Below are 15,448 nucleotides of genomic sequence, written 5' to 3' on the forward strand. Positions count from 1 at the left end.
GCTGGCTGCAGGGCAGGGGAGTTCAAACTGCTGACCAGAGCTGTCACCCTGGGCATTGTGGGACACCTGGAGGCCAATTAAAGCAACTTAAAATCAAGCATGTCTGCACTGGCACTTTGAAAAAAATTTAAAGGAAAAAGATTTACCTCTCATTACGGTGGCTGTATTTTGTCACCAAAATGGCATTTTTGCCAAAAAGTCATATTGCAGTATGTAAGCATTCAATGTTTTGTCAAAACTTTAGTGCAGACAAGGCCTTGGTATCTGCTGATTGCAATCAAAGTAACTCAAGTTTATTGACATCTAGTTTCTTAATTCTAATCTCACAGCAAATAAATACATTATAGCTTCTATTTTAAGTGAAGATAAACTTTTTATACAAGTGTGATCCCTTTCTTTCCATTAGATAAGGTTAGCCAAAATAACTCCTGGAAAATCATTACCTCAGCTGAGACACGTAAAACCATTCTTAAATTACAAACCTGACAAAGTTATTTCTTTAATGCCAGCCTTACTATGTCTACTTGGTGATTTACAGGTGACTGCTGTGAAGCTTTCTACCTCACAGAAGCTGCCAGGGGGTGGTATTTAACATGATACTTATTTTCATGCTAAAATGTAATTGGAACAGTAAATGTGCCATCTCAGAAGAAACTAAAAGCTGCAAATTGGTGGATTTTCACTTTGGCAAACAAAGTCCCTTTGCGGGGAGGGGAGCATTTTCAAAAATTCAGGGCTGATTAGTCTAATACTAAAGACTGGAACTTAAATGGCCTGTGCTACTGCCTAAATTTCCATGGTAGCTTTAATATGGTCATCACTAAATCAAGTCTGCAAAAAATCCTTTCTGCTCTTGGGTGTACTCATTTTTCACTTCTCCATGTTCCATTTTGGGGATGCAATCAAACAGCTTCAGTTGAAGCAGCAGCTGAGTTCCTAATTAGTTTATAGCAATCTGAATGTCTTTTTAATTCATAGATGGCTCCTCTTGTCTGACTAGTTAACTGCTTTTTATGTATCTTAAAGGTGACATTACATTCTTGGATGTTTATATAGCAGCAGCAGCCAGACATGTGGATCATAGTCTTGCTCCCTATGGTGTAACTGTTCATACAGTGCCTTTGAGCACTCATCTGGATTGAACAGGGGAGGGTGTTGAATCTAAATGATTTTTAACTTGCTTTTTCTAAATAGACTAGAGCAACAGTTTATATCTAAAAATTCTTAACTCGGCCAAGCTCTCTAGTGAAATGGCAATACTGACCCATGAGTTATCAAGTCTGTCTTTTAACAGACACGAGCTTAATTTCTAATGCTGGAAAGCTTTTCAATTTGGTTTTTCACCATTTGTAACTTAGTCTTGCACCCTATCTGGCTCCTTACTGGGACAGAAAAAACTAGTCTTAATGGCATCTAAGGTTTTGGGAGTGGAGCTGTTCTAGCTTGAGGCAAGGTCACATCTTTGTATTACCATAGCACATAGGAGCCCTCGTCACAGACTAAGACCCCATTAGATGGTCCTTACCACAAGATAGCAGTACATCTCGCCCTGACTCACCAATAAACCGTGATACCTAAATCCTCTAGGACTAACTTCTTGGTTAGAATAGCTCTTTGAAATAGCAACAGCAGGTCCCCCTTTCCCCCCAGCCAGGTCATTAAGCTCCTTAAAGCAACTGATTTAGGCTCTCTTCACGTTCTTGCCCAAATACAAGTGGGAGGATACCCTCTGCAGAGAAGCTTGGTCCTACTTGACAGCATTCTGATTCCATGTTGTCCTCAAGGGTATTTCCCATTTGGTCGCCCACAAACTAATTCCCCTGAGGGGTGGGAAAAGGAAGCTTTCAACTCAGCTGTATAGAATTTCTTGAATAGTAGGTTGTTTCTCCTGTCCCCAACCTCAGATTCTCTGGTGTATTCTATATTATTCCCCATCTTGAACAAAATGGGGCAGGAGTGTCATTGCTGTGGAACTTAAAAGGCTGCGCTGTCTCGTTAGTAGCTCAAAAGAGAGTGCTTCAAGTTGATAGCAGCTGCTGACACCTTTAGGAGACTTATCTGACCTTTGAAAAATGCCTATGTTGTATTTCATCCCTTATTTCCCCCTTTATAGATTTATGAAAATCCAAAAAGTGTAGAATAAAGCTCTATCCTTCAAGTTTGGCCACAGCCCTAAAAACCTTTAGGAAAATTATGGTGGTACTGGCTGCTGCCTGTGTTTGGGAGGGCTTGCTGTGGTTGGGTAGCTAGACAACTAGCTAATTTTAGGGTACTTAAACTTGGGCAGCTAGGCTTGGGACCAGCTCAAAGCTGCTGTTTTGCCTTTGGGACTGATCAAGAAGGTAAATGCCCTTGTGAGTGCCAAAAGGTATACCTAGACCCATAAGTGGTGTAATCTGGAGGGCTTTTATGCTGGGTCACTGTGGTTCAATTGCCTGACACATATCCTGCCCACAAGGTCTCAGCCTGGTTTCCACTGGCCTAGTTGCTCTTCATAGGGAGATGCTATCAGCCCTTCCAGTCCCAAGCCTCCCCAGATGTGTCCTTCCCCAATTCTTAAGACCACTCAGACTGTTCGGCTGGGGTTTATCACCCCTCCCCAAAGGTTTAAAGGTGTGAAACCAGCCTTCTGAGCTGCCAACTTATATTAACCATACACACTCAACACAGCTTGCGTGCTTAGAGAGCTGCTACTGAGAAAAACCAGCTTGAAATTGATACATTTGCTTTCCCTTAATATTTCACAAGTTACACAAGATTAAAAAAAGCTGCAACCTCAGGTTTTATACTTTCCTATTAGGTATTCCTCTACTAATAAGTAACTTATTACCTTTAGTTTCCCCCTGTTCCTGCTTGTTGTATGAGGGAATCCAATGTTCAGCCAGCCTCACGTCTGTCCCTCAATTTCTGAATAAAAGCCCACAGGCCCAAGCCTGCTTTTAAAAAGTTTTTTTCCTCCTCTTCCTGCCTCTCCCCCCCACATCTCTCTCCATGGTGAGACTCAGTTATTTAGTGTGGGTAAATTCCCTCTTGACTTGATAGCCAAGGTGTCTCACTGTCTTCCCGTTAACTGTAATGGTCCATTATTGTCTTTTCTTGAGCTGGACAGTGGGTGGTTATTTGGAACTGGTTTTTGTGGTTTGGGAGGTGCCCCTACCTGTTGTGAGGTGTAGTTGAAGATGATGTATGGGTTATGAGCACAATTTTCTATATACATAAATTCATAACCACAGTCTGTATACAGCTCATAATGATCAAGTTCAGAACATTACAAACTTTCATAAGAGCTTATTCAATGTGCTTTTATAGTACAATAACACAGCATGCAATCAGTTCAACTGCTCATTTTTGGGTTTTAAACCATGTGGACTGAGATTGTCACATCCTCCTAGAAATCTGTTAGGCATTAAACTATCAAAGTAATGCTATTGGCTCAGCTTCATCTAAGGAGCAGACTGCATGGTTTCTCTTCAGGAAAGATCCACCCGGTTAACTTCTTGAACTGGAAGTGATAGTATCAAATCAGATCAAGGTGTGTTGCTTAGCTGACCACTGGAAAACCATGAAGGGGATGCCACATCATCTGTGAAAGCTTTCATGTAATGAGAGACTCCAATCTCCTTGTTTGGGGAGCTTAATGAGACTTCATCTGGTTCAAAGAAAATAGTCTTTTGTCAGAGGCATTTCTCCACACACATGTTCTAGAGTTCAGGAAAGTCCTAAATAGCTCTGGTTAAGCAACAGTTTTGCTAGAATCAGCACATTGTTTGCAGGTTAGACAAAGCTGTTGTAATGACTTAAGTCATCAAGGTGGAGCAAGTTGAAAACCCTAATCAAGGCAGTAAAGCTACCATCTGTCTAGCTTTGAGTTCTTTATATTCCAGGGAAATAAAACCTGATGTGAAACTGCTTCAGCCCTAAGAAAATCCATCTGAGTATGTGCTTCCCAAACAGTAGTGGATTTTTCTAGGCAATCTAGCCATAGACATATATACTACAGAAGAAACTTGCAAATAACAAAGGTTCTACAGCAGACACAGGCAAAGGGAGGCCACCTAGAAACTGTCATAACTTGGCCTTTTTCCTCTTGTGTATATGCCCTTCTGTTCTTATTAGGATGGTGCAAAAATTCTCTTCCTAATGGATACTGCATCTCTGAGCTGCACATTGAGGAAGAGCCCATCTCATCTGCACCAGCACCAGTGCAGCCACCCCCAAAAAAGGATGATCAGGTAAGAGCCACTTTTGGGAAGCCAGATGCTTAAAACAAACCACAGGAACATGATTAATAAATTGTGCTATAATTGAAAAGATAGTGGCAAAAAATTGCCACTTGAAGTGAATGTCTTCCCATTCATAGCACAGGAGGACTAATCATAGCTCACCTTGCAGAATGAAGCTTCAAAAAACAAACGGTCTGTTTCAATGAATTTAGAGCTTTTGGACAAAAATGTTCTAGGACTGAAAATGCAATAGCTTCTGTTAAAGGAACTTAAAAAGCTGCTGCTACCAATCTCTGAAGGTCAGCAGGACTTGCCAGGGTCTTACATGGTCCACAGATACCATCTGTATCTTATAAGGTGTGCAGTTCTGCCACTATACGGTACTTGCCTACTGCTATGGAATTTACAAGATTGTCACATTGTAAACTTCATTTTGATCATTGACACCTCATATTTCTTACAAGATGAGGCCAGTGAATACCGTAAGCGCCTGGCTGTGCCTACAGGCCTTGTGAGTTCCCTAGGCAACACTTGTAGATCCTGATAGCTTTGCCAAACCAATAGCTATGGCTTAAGGAACTTCAAAGTTTTGCAGTCATACTCGGTGGAGCCTTAATAACACCTTCTCAAGAAGTCACCACGCTGGGCTCAAAAATTTGATAAATTCCACGGTAGTAATGGGGGAATATTCTAATCTGCTCCCCTTGGACTGAACAGGAGTGTCTTGGCTTGAAGAGAGAAGCTGCTGCTAATGATCTTAGGATCTCTCAAAGTTAGGTGTAGTCCAGCTGTTCTGGCTTTACTGACACTCCTGCTTCGTTTTTTTGTGTCTGAAAACTAATACGACTTTCTTTTCTGAAAATTATTTTACAAGAAAATCAGCACTGTAAGCAGTATAAGAAAGAAATAAACACCTAAGAAGTTTGGTTTTATTTAAGAAGGAACAAAAACAAACAAAAATCCCAGTAAGTAAATAATGTATTTCTAGACCAAAAACTTTAGGAAGAGTGAGTCAAGGCTGGAATTACAGAAAATCTCGCTGGAATTTTGTAGTTCATAAAAAATATTTCCAAGTCAAGGATTTTGCAATTAAGGTTCCATAAACCTAGAACTGGCTCCGTATTATTTGCCACCAAAGTGGTATAATAGCTTTAGAAGCTCTTCACATCATAGATTGTAAATTCTAATGTAATATATTCTTTACATGCATTGAGAGAACGATGTCTCTTTTCCATATAGAAGTAATAAGGTCTTAGTTTTAGTGAATGTGGTACTTTTGCATGAGGCTCTTTCTAAACTATGTTGATTGTATCATTGTTTTCATATTTAATTCAGTAAATCCTCCCGTTTTGAATTTGCTGTCTGCTGCAGAATTTCTAGTCTGCTGCACCAGTGCCACAGAAACCAAGGAGTCTTGCAGCAAGAGACCACAAGTGGTGATGACTCTATTCTTTCTATCCCCCTTGTGGCTTCAGTGTTTTTTGGGGGATAGAAGGCGAGTGGCTTGAACTACTTCCCCCAACCTCGCATCAAGCTGCTCCACTGTCCCAACCTCAATATTTGCCATTGCAATCAACGATGAAGGATAAGGACAGTACTGTAACTGGACACCTCTGATAAAATGATCAGAAGTGAAATAGTCAACAGTGTTGATATTTAAAATTTGATCATTTATGTTTCAGTTTTAATACACCCCATTTAGAGGAATGAGGGAATTTCATGTCCCTCTCAGATATTGTGTCAAGGTGTCTGCAAACTCAGGAAGACAACTGCATTGGCTTGCACTTTGTTCATGTTTGGAAGGTTTTTCTTTCAGGAAAAAATAAAAGCCTTAGATTCTGAGGCACAGTTCTACAGCATAAAAGTATAAAGGCATAAAAAAGGCAAAAAGGTTACATTCCAAGCTATTACTAAATATTAACATGAAGAATATTTTCCATTTTATCTGAGAGAGCTAAAAAAAAAAAAAAATGTAGATCACAGTGTGATCTAACCATTGGTATATAGACCTCAAAATGATGTCCCTGAGAGTTAGAATTTGTAAGTTCTTTGGTCACAGAGTTCATGGAGCATATCAAACTTGTGTGTGTCAGATGGGTGAGCTAGATATAGTGGGCTGGATTCTCTAGTCTACTGCAGTGGCAGCTCCTCTGCCTCATGTGCCAGCTGCCTCCTCTCATCTAGCTACAGAGTAGAAGGGAAAGGGGCATGGTGAAGTGGAGTTCTGAGGTGCTCCTGTGCAAGTCTCACTTGCTCTGGGGTTGGAGGATGTGAGATCAGGGAGCCATAACCAGGTTCTCAAAGGCCTCTCCTCATTGCATCTGAATCTACCCCAATGTGGTTTCTAAGCTATATACAGAGGATGGAAGGGATGGATTGGAGTCTTCAGCATGTAGTGAAATCTGTGGACCCTATGTGAAGGGTAAGATGCAGGATGTTTTGATCCGTGGACTGTAGCAGGAGGTTGGGCAGTAGGAGGGTCTGTGGGTTGGATGGTTCACAAACCATTATGTAGAGTTTAGGTGCTGGTGTGTGTGTCTGTAGATAATATGAGAAACTACAGACTGGGTAAGATTGATTGAATGGGCTCAGGAATACAGGATCACAGTTAAATGCAAAGGTTAACAAAATAGTGCCTTTTACTGCTTCTTTACTGGTTTAGGTTTAGGGGGAGGAGGAGGGAATTTTGCTCCCTCCTTGTTTGGCCTATCAGGTCCTCGCTTGCTTTTTGCTGTATTTGGAAAATTACTTGGAGGATCAAATATGAGTTGCAGCTGCATCTCCCCCTACTGTGACCTCATTATTCATTTCTTCCAAAGATGTTGCCAAATTCTTCCAGCAAAGAGAAAAAGAGCAGAGAGAGAGAATGCTTAGACAATAGGAAAATATTTCCCCAGTTTTAGAACAAACCATACCTAATAAAATGGCAACGCCACACAACTGTAGAGACTGATACAATACTGTATATATAGCTTTAGGTTGTCTGGCATCCAGAGTATTCAGCATTAAAAAAACAAAATGGTTACATTCCAAGCTAATACTAAATATTAACATGAAGAATATTTTCCATTTTATCTGTGAGAGCTAAAAAAAAAAAAAGACACAGATCACAGTGTAATTCAATCATTGGTATATTGACCTCCAAATGATGTCCCTGGGAGTTAAAATTTGAATGTTGATCTCTGATTTAGATGATAAATGTTTTAAAATGCATGTAGCCAGACAACTCCATTTCAATTATATATCTAAGGAGACTCCAGGGTGTAAATTACTCCAGTAATGGTCTGAAATGAATTATGTTCCATAAATTGGTTCCAGATCATCTTGTTACCAACAGCACCAGATGAAGAATTTATGCATTTTTGCTAAGTCCACTTTCACCCCATTTTAGAGCTCTGCCATCATATCTGTAAATGAGATTCAGATCTGAAGTCTCTTAGTTTTGGGAGGACAATACAAAAGCTGTAAATCCAACTGTTTAGCAGGAAAGCTGCTGGCAATCTATCTAAGACATGTAATTGCAAACTCCAGAGATTCGCAGTATAGGTCTGAAGGGAGTTCTGAGCTAAGATATTATTTTTATTTTAGCTGAGAAGAAGGATACTTTAGATATTATAGGTGGTGCATGTGTTCTTTTGGGGCCTTCAAGAACAGTGTCTTCACCTTTATCAGGTCCTTCTTCACAATTCCACCTGATCCAGTCTATCTTGGCAACATCAGCATTGATGGATGAAAGCTTATCTGTTTTGGTGCCCTTCGCTCCTCAAGCTTTCTTGTCTGCAAGAGATCTTCTGTACGTCTTCCTACAGGACTCTCCATTGCTACAACCAACTCCAGTCAGGGTAACTTGGGTGTCTTAGCCTGCATGAGCAGTGCCTTCGGCACAACAGGCACTGCTGACACACTTGACACCGCCAGCCCCTTCAATGTTGTCTGCACAGAGAGCACCGTCTCTCCACACCATCATGCTGGCATTGCCAGTGCCAATCATCTCATTGCTATTCCAACGACCTTGACCCTTCCTTTCTTTGGATCCCCAGGTTTCTCCCTTACCCAGACCACCTCGGACCCTGTCACGGACTGCTCCCTTTTCAGAAGAAAGCTACATTTCTTCTCCTGAATCTGAAAGGAAGGAGCCCATAATTCAAAGTGATCTGGAGAAATGGTCTGAAGAAAATAGGATGAAATTCAATAAGGACAAATGCAAAGTACTCCACTTAGGAAGGAACAATCAGTTGCACACATTCAAAATGGGAAATGACTGCCTAGAAAGGAGTACTGCAGAAAGGGATCTGGGGGACATAGTGGACCACAAGTTAAATATGAGTTAACAGTGTAACATCATTGCAAAAAAAGCAATAATTCTGGGATGTATTAGCAGGAGTGTTGTAAGCAAGACATGAGAAGTAATTCTGCTCTACACCGTGCTGATTAGGCCTGGAGTATTGTGTCCAGTTCTGGGTGTCACATTTCAGGATTGGGGGTATGCAAGATAAATCAGACTCCTGAAAGGAGTACAGTAGTCAGGAAAGATTGAAAGCCACTGTTTTAGATCATCTTATAGACTTCATAGCAGGGTTATGGATCCTAAAGAACTGCATGGCAGGGGTAGTGGTCCCCTGCACCATTTAGGCATTCAAATATTTCCTTACCTGGACGATTGACTAGTTCACAGAACATCAAGCAACCAAGTCCAAAACAGCATATATATGTCATCAGGCAGTTATTGTCTGGGCTGGATGATAAATTTGGAGAAATGAGAGTTACAACGAACACAACGCATAAGCTTTATCAGGGTGGACCTTGATGCCTCACCTGCCATGGTTTTCGTTCTGATGGAAGGATTTCTGGTGATAGCCAGTCTGTCCAGAAGCCCCATGTCCAACCCAACAACAACAGTGCATTCCTGCCTACAGCTCCTGGGTCCCAAGATCTCATGCACATACATAACTCCACATGCCAGACTTCACTTTCACTGTCTGCAGGCCTGGCTTCAATTGGAATATTGTCCTACCAGGCATTCTCTGGACTTGTGGATTTGCATACTTGCATGAGCGCTTCAGTCTCTGGATTGGTGGTTGGATTTGCGGAATACATGCAAAGGAGTTCCATTCTGTCCCCAGAACCTACTAGAACTCTGCAGGGCCGGCTCTAGGATTTTTGCCGCCCAAGGCAAAAACAATTTTGGCCGTCCCCCCCCCCCCCCGTTTTTTAATTACCCCCGGCCCCGCCTCAACTCCGCCCCTTCCCCAAATCCCCAGCCCTGCCTCCTCCCCCAAGGCTCTCAAGCAGCCTGTTTCGAACAGTTGTTTCGCGCGCCGCGGCCGCTCGGGATCTCCCCCTCTCTCCCTGGTTTGAGAGCCTGGGAGGGAGGGGGAGACTCCGAGTGGCCGCGGCGCGGGCGCCACTTCTCCCCCTCCCTCCCAGGCTCTCAGGCCTGGGAGGGAGGGGGAGCAGCGGCGCGCGAGTGGCAGCGGAGGTGAGCTAGGGCGGCCGGGGCACATTTTTAGGGGCGGCATTCTGGCGCCGGCCATGCCGCCCCTAAAAATGTGCCGCCCCAAGCACCAGCTTATTTTGCTGGTGCCTAGAGCCGGCCCTGCCCCCTCCCTCCCTGGCTCTCAAGCCTGGGAGGGAGGGGGAGCAGCGGCGCGCGAGCGGCAGCGGAGGTGAGCTAGGGCGGCCGGGGCACATTTTTAGGGGTGGCATTCTGGCGCCGGCCATGCCGCCCCTAAAAATATGCCGCCCCAAGCACCAGCTTGTTTTGCTGGTGCCTAGAGCCGGCCCTGGAACTCTGGTAACAGATGCATCTACCAAAGGCTGGGGGGGCCTACCTCCGTCAACTTCAGACTCAAGCTCTTTGGTCACCCCAATAAGTTTTGCTCTATATAAGTGTGTGGGAGTGCGAAGCTATTCACTAGGTCTGTGAGACATTTATGTCCATCATCAAGAACCAGGTCTGTATGGACAACACTCTGCTATGTTTTATCTGAACATGCAGGGGAAGTGTAAGGTTGTCTTAGCAATGCCAGGAAGCTATCGACCTGTGGAATCTATGCATAAGAAACAGTCTCCCTGAAGGCGTTCCACCTTCCAGGAATAAGAAAAACAAGTGCAGATGCCCTCAGCAGGGATTTCATAGATCTGTATGAGTGGTTAATCAGCAAGGACATTCTCCTCCAGATTTTCCACCAGTGGGACTACCCAGTAATAGATTTGTTCACAACCAATCTGAACAACAAATGCAGGAGATTTTGTTCCATCATAGTTGCCTTTCTTCTCCCTTGATCCAGTCATGTCATATATGCATTCGCTCCAGTTCCTCTCATTCCAAGGGTAGCCAGGACAATGAAAACAGACAAAGGATGATTGTTAGTGACAGCAGTTTGGCCAATGGAATATTGTTTCATGGACCTACATCAACTCTCTGCCTGGCCACGGGATAACTTCCATTCTAGTTGAGGATCTCCTGTCTCAGAACTAGGGCAATTGCATCCCAACCTCCAAACTCTCCACCTCATGAATCAGCTTTGGTTGAATACTCATGAGAGATCATGCTCCTAATATGTGCAGACCATCTTGGTAAGAAGAAAAGAATCCACTAGAACCAGGTACACAGAAAAGTGGAAGCAGTTTTCAACTTGGGCATAATTTCAAAACGTATTGTCCCATCATACAGGAGTTAGACATGCATTGGACTATCTTTTGCACTTGAAGTCATCTGGCCTGTCAGTCCATCTGTCTTCCATATCTGCACAACGTTGACTAGAGGGATTTTCCATTATCTCTCTCTCTCCGCTTTCCAGATTTCTACTCAACATATATTTTCCTTTGTCTGATCCAGTACTTTCATGGGATCCTCTCCCGACTAATGGGATCTCCCCTTTGAATCTAGGGCAACAATCTCCCTACCTCTATTGTCTAAAAGGATGGTGTTTCCAGTGGCAATCACTTCCTCAAGGAGGGTTTCAGAACTTCAAGCTCTTCTGGCTGACGCTCCTTTCACGGTGTTCCATAAAGACAAGGTTTCCATTAAGCCACGCCCTAAGTTTATGTCAAAGGTACTGTCCCCTTTGCATTTGAACCAAACTGTCCATTTCCTGATGTTTTCCCCAAAGCCCCATTCTTCTAAAGCTGCAGAAAAACTTCACACGTCAGACATTCACAGAGCTTTTGCATTCCACCTGCACTGTACTAGGACCTTCACAGCCTCTCCGAGGCTTTCTTCTTGCCTACACTGGGAGCATTAAGGGTCAATCAGTGTCCACTCAGCAACTCTCACATTGGATTTCTGACTGCATGAAGCTCTGCTACAACCTTGCTGAAGTCTCTCCTCCCCTGAGAGGAGAAGGCTCAGTCTGCTTCATCAGCCTTTCTGAGCAATATACCAATATCAGATATGTGCAAAACAGCATGTAGTCATCTGTACATACTTTTTCCAGGCATTACGCCATCACTCAAGGCGCTTATGATGATGCAAACTTCTGCAAATTGGGGTAACAATCTGTTCAGATGATCCGAAGTCCCTCTACGTGTCAGGGAACTGCTGATGAGTCACTTGCAGTGGGATGTATATGTGCATAATCACTCAAAGGAGAAAAAACAGTTACTTACCTCTACAGTCTGTTGTTCTTCAAGATGTGTTGTGCACGTGTACCCTAACCCTCCCACCTTCCCCACTGCTTTGGACATTAGATACACAGCAGTGCGAAGGAATGGAGAGGCAGGCGGTGGATATTCCCCTTTTATGTCCTTGGATGAGTGCAAGAGGAGAGTAGGAGCAAATGCGCCTTCTCCTGGTTCTGCTGGCAAAAGTCTCCGACTTGAGTGCATTGGGCTCACGATATACCTGCAGTGGAATGTACATGTGCACAACAGATTTCGAAGAACAGCAGTTACTGTACAGGTAAGTAAGCATTTTTTCTTTTAAAGTAGGACTGTTGGGTTTTTTTGTATAGGATGATAATACTTTGCACTCCTATAACACGTTTAATCAAAGAACTTCACTAAGATGAGCTAGTATTATCTCTACTTTACAAATGGGGATACTGAGGCACAGAGAGGGAGATTTTCAAAGCACAGATGTCAGGTAGGCACCTAACTCCTATTGACTTTCAATGAGAATTCGGCACCTACCTGCCATTTGTACCTTTGAGAATTTCCCCCAGAAATGTTACCTGACATGTCCAAGGTCACCCAGTAAAGGATAAAATCTACAACGTCCCTCTCTCAGCCTGTGCTGAATTCATTAGACATGGAGGTAGCACAATGTCATCACTTACGTTGGAATTTTGCTAGAAGCTAAACTGTTTCAAAAAGTACTAAGGAACCTGTAATGACCACAGATGGTCAGAACCTCAGATTTCCATCTCACCTGAAGACAGCACCTTTAGCAACAGATTGCCTCTGACACCGTGCTGGGAAATTGGTTCAATGCCGACTCTCTGATGTATCTTTGCTGAATAGGAATGGACTTAAACATGTGCTTAAGGATAAGCACATACTTTGCTGAACTGGAGCCTTAGACATAATGCTGAAAGAAAATATAACCAGTCGTGGTAGATCAGCATGTCAGTGGATTTATTACAGCATTGTGGATTGTTGCTCTTGATGCAGTGACAGCAAACATCCATCAGGTGGCACAAGTATATAAATCATGATTCAACTGAGCATTCTCTTCCATTCCTGCAATGCTTAGTATACTGAGGTACTGTTGTCAAAATTTGCTTCCACTGCTGCTGACTCAGGTGCTGCATTTAGCATGTTGACGTGACTGGGCATGTGTTTTGGGTTATACTCACCACAGAATTCAGCAGCAGTACAGAACTGTGTACAAGTCACACTTCACATTTTAGAAAGCTTCCAAAGAAAGCTTAAGTGTACAATAGTATTCCTAGAGCAAACAATGTTAAGGTTGTCAGTACCGGTAGCAGTGTAATAAAATCAGTGTAATAATTATATTATTATTATTTTATTTTATTTGTATTGTGGTAGTACCTAAGTCTCCAATCAGGAGTGGGCCCCCTGTGTGCTAGGTGATATACAAACATAAGAAGACACAATCCTTGCTTTGAAGATTGTGGTTGAAGAGCTTGAAATCTAATTGTAGTCTGAAAAAACATGAGCATCTGAGAGTCAGGAAATTCATTGTTATGGTTACATTTAAAAATAAAAATGCAAATGCAGTGTTACAGTACCTTGGCATACACACAGCCATCTATCGAGGTGGGTACATGGTCCTCACCACCATAGACTCTGGGTATCCCCCTATTAGCTTTGTCTTAGTTTCCTGACTCCATGGAAGGTAATTATGTGTCTAAAACAGTAATTCTCAAATTTCATTGCACCACGATCCCATTCTGACAACAAAAATGACTATATGACCCCAGGAGGGACCAAAGCCTAAGCTCGCCTGAGCCCCGCCACTCCAGGTGGAGGGGCCAAAGTCAAAGCCTGAGCCCCACTGCCCCGGGTGGGGGGAGGAGCCAAAGTTGAAGCCCAAGGGCTTCAGCCCCAGGCGGAGGACCTATAACCTGAGCCTCGCTGCCCAGGGCTGAAGTCATTGGGCTTCAGCTTTGGCCTTGGTCCATCTGGCTTGGGCTCGGGCTTTGGCCGTGAGTCCCAGCAAGTCTAACGCCTCCCTGGCAACCCCCTTAAAACAGGGTCGAGACTCACTTTGGGGTCCCGACTCACAGTTTGAGAACCGCTGGTCTAAAACCAGGTATCAAAGTACAGCTAAATTATGGACCAGATCTTCAGCTGGCGTAAGTTGGCATAGGTCTCCACCAATTTTAGCTGAAGTCAATGGAGTTTTGCTGATTTAGCGGAGGATCGGCTGTGACATCTTAAAATCTTGATATTGGATTTGTCCCAGCATCTGGGAATATTAACTCCATGCACTGCCCATGACTTTCACCTGTGAACATCTTAAATCATGCTCAACATGGTTTACTTAGCAGGGTATATTTAGCCTAACTGTAGGCATTTGCCAGGCTTCAGATGTCTGCATCTGCAGGGTGCTCAACCACTGTGAAAAATAAAAGTTTTAAAGGTCTGTGGCAGCTCCAGGGTTTGATATTAGAGGATTTTATTAGGAAGGAGGAATGGCTGTTTTATAGGTCATGGATATAGGTGCGGTATACTGGTACTGTCAAAACCTTTCAGCTTGAGGGACAAACACTTTATTACAAAAAGGGAAAGGGATTGCACCCAATATCTGAGAGCAGGTTCTCTGTGTCCTGCTCTGCTCCCTTTGCACCTTCAGGCAGAAAGGGAGCAGAAACCACACACAAGGATAACTAGGTTCAAAAAAGAATTAAATAAGTTCATGGGGGAATAGGTCCATCAATGGCTATTAGCCAAGATGGTCAGGGATGCAACCCCCACACCGGGTGTTCCTAGGCCTCTGACAGCCAGATGCTGGGAGCAGATCACAGGGGATGGATCACTTGATTTGTACTGTTTATTCCTTCTGAAGCATCTGGTATTGGCCACTGTCAGAAGACAGGATACCAGGATGGATGGACAATTGGTCTGATCCAATACGGCTGTTCTTATGGCTCTATATTAATTTCTTTCTGATTTACATTTGCGAAGTTTGCAAGAATTAAGATATTTTGGAGTTTTTTACTGCTGTCCCTGCAAACTCACTCTGAGCTCTGACCATCAAACCAGATTATTTCCATCCATCATGCTCACACTGACATTAAATTTAAATAGATTTGCACAGGTATCACTGGGCATAATCTCCATGTACAGTGGGACACCAATCCTGGTGTCATCAGATGGCACCGATGTGGTGCTCTGCTCTATCCAATGTTGATAACAGTCAGCTGTGTGCATGCGTGTTCTCCCGGTGTGCTGTCCCAGCTCTGCACAGATAGCTGGCACAGCAGATCTCGAGCAAACCACCCAATGACCAGACTCCGATAAGGTACGAAAGCACCCAGCCAGGTTTATTGCCAAACAAAACACAGTCTCTAGCTCCCTGGATCAGATGTCTACAGTTCTGCTAGTACGTATGTGCTCCCTGACAATGGACCGGCTCAGTCAGTCGTGGGATTTACCACTGCCCCCTAGGCCAGACAAAGACATCCACTCAGGGATGCATTCTTATACACCGGTACAAACAAGTTACACATCACTCCTGATGCATTGAGGTACAACCCCGATATGCGTTAGAGTGCTGTCTCCCTCCTGGTACATGTTGGTTCGAACAAACAACTCTA

This window comes from Emys orbicularis, chromosome 7, assembly GCF_028017835.1.
Source record: "Emys orbicularis isolate rEmyOrb1 chromosome 7, rEmyOrb1.hap1, whole genome shotgun sequence".
Classification (NCBI taxonomy): Eukaryota; Metazoa; Chordata; order Testudines; family Emydidae; genus Emys; species Emys orbicularis.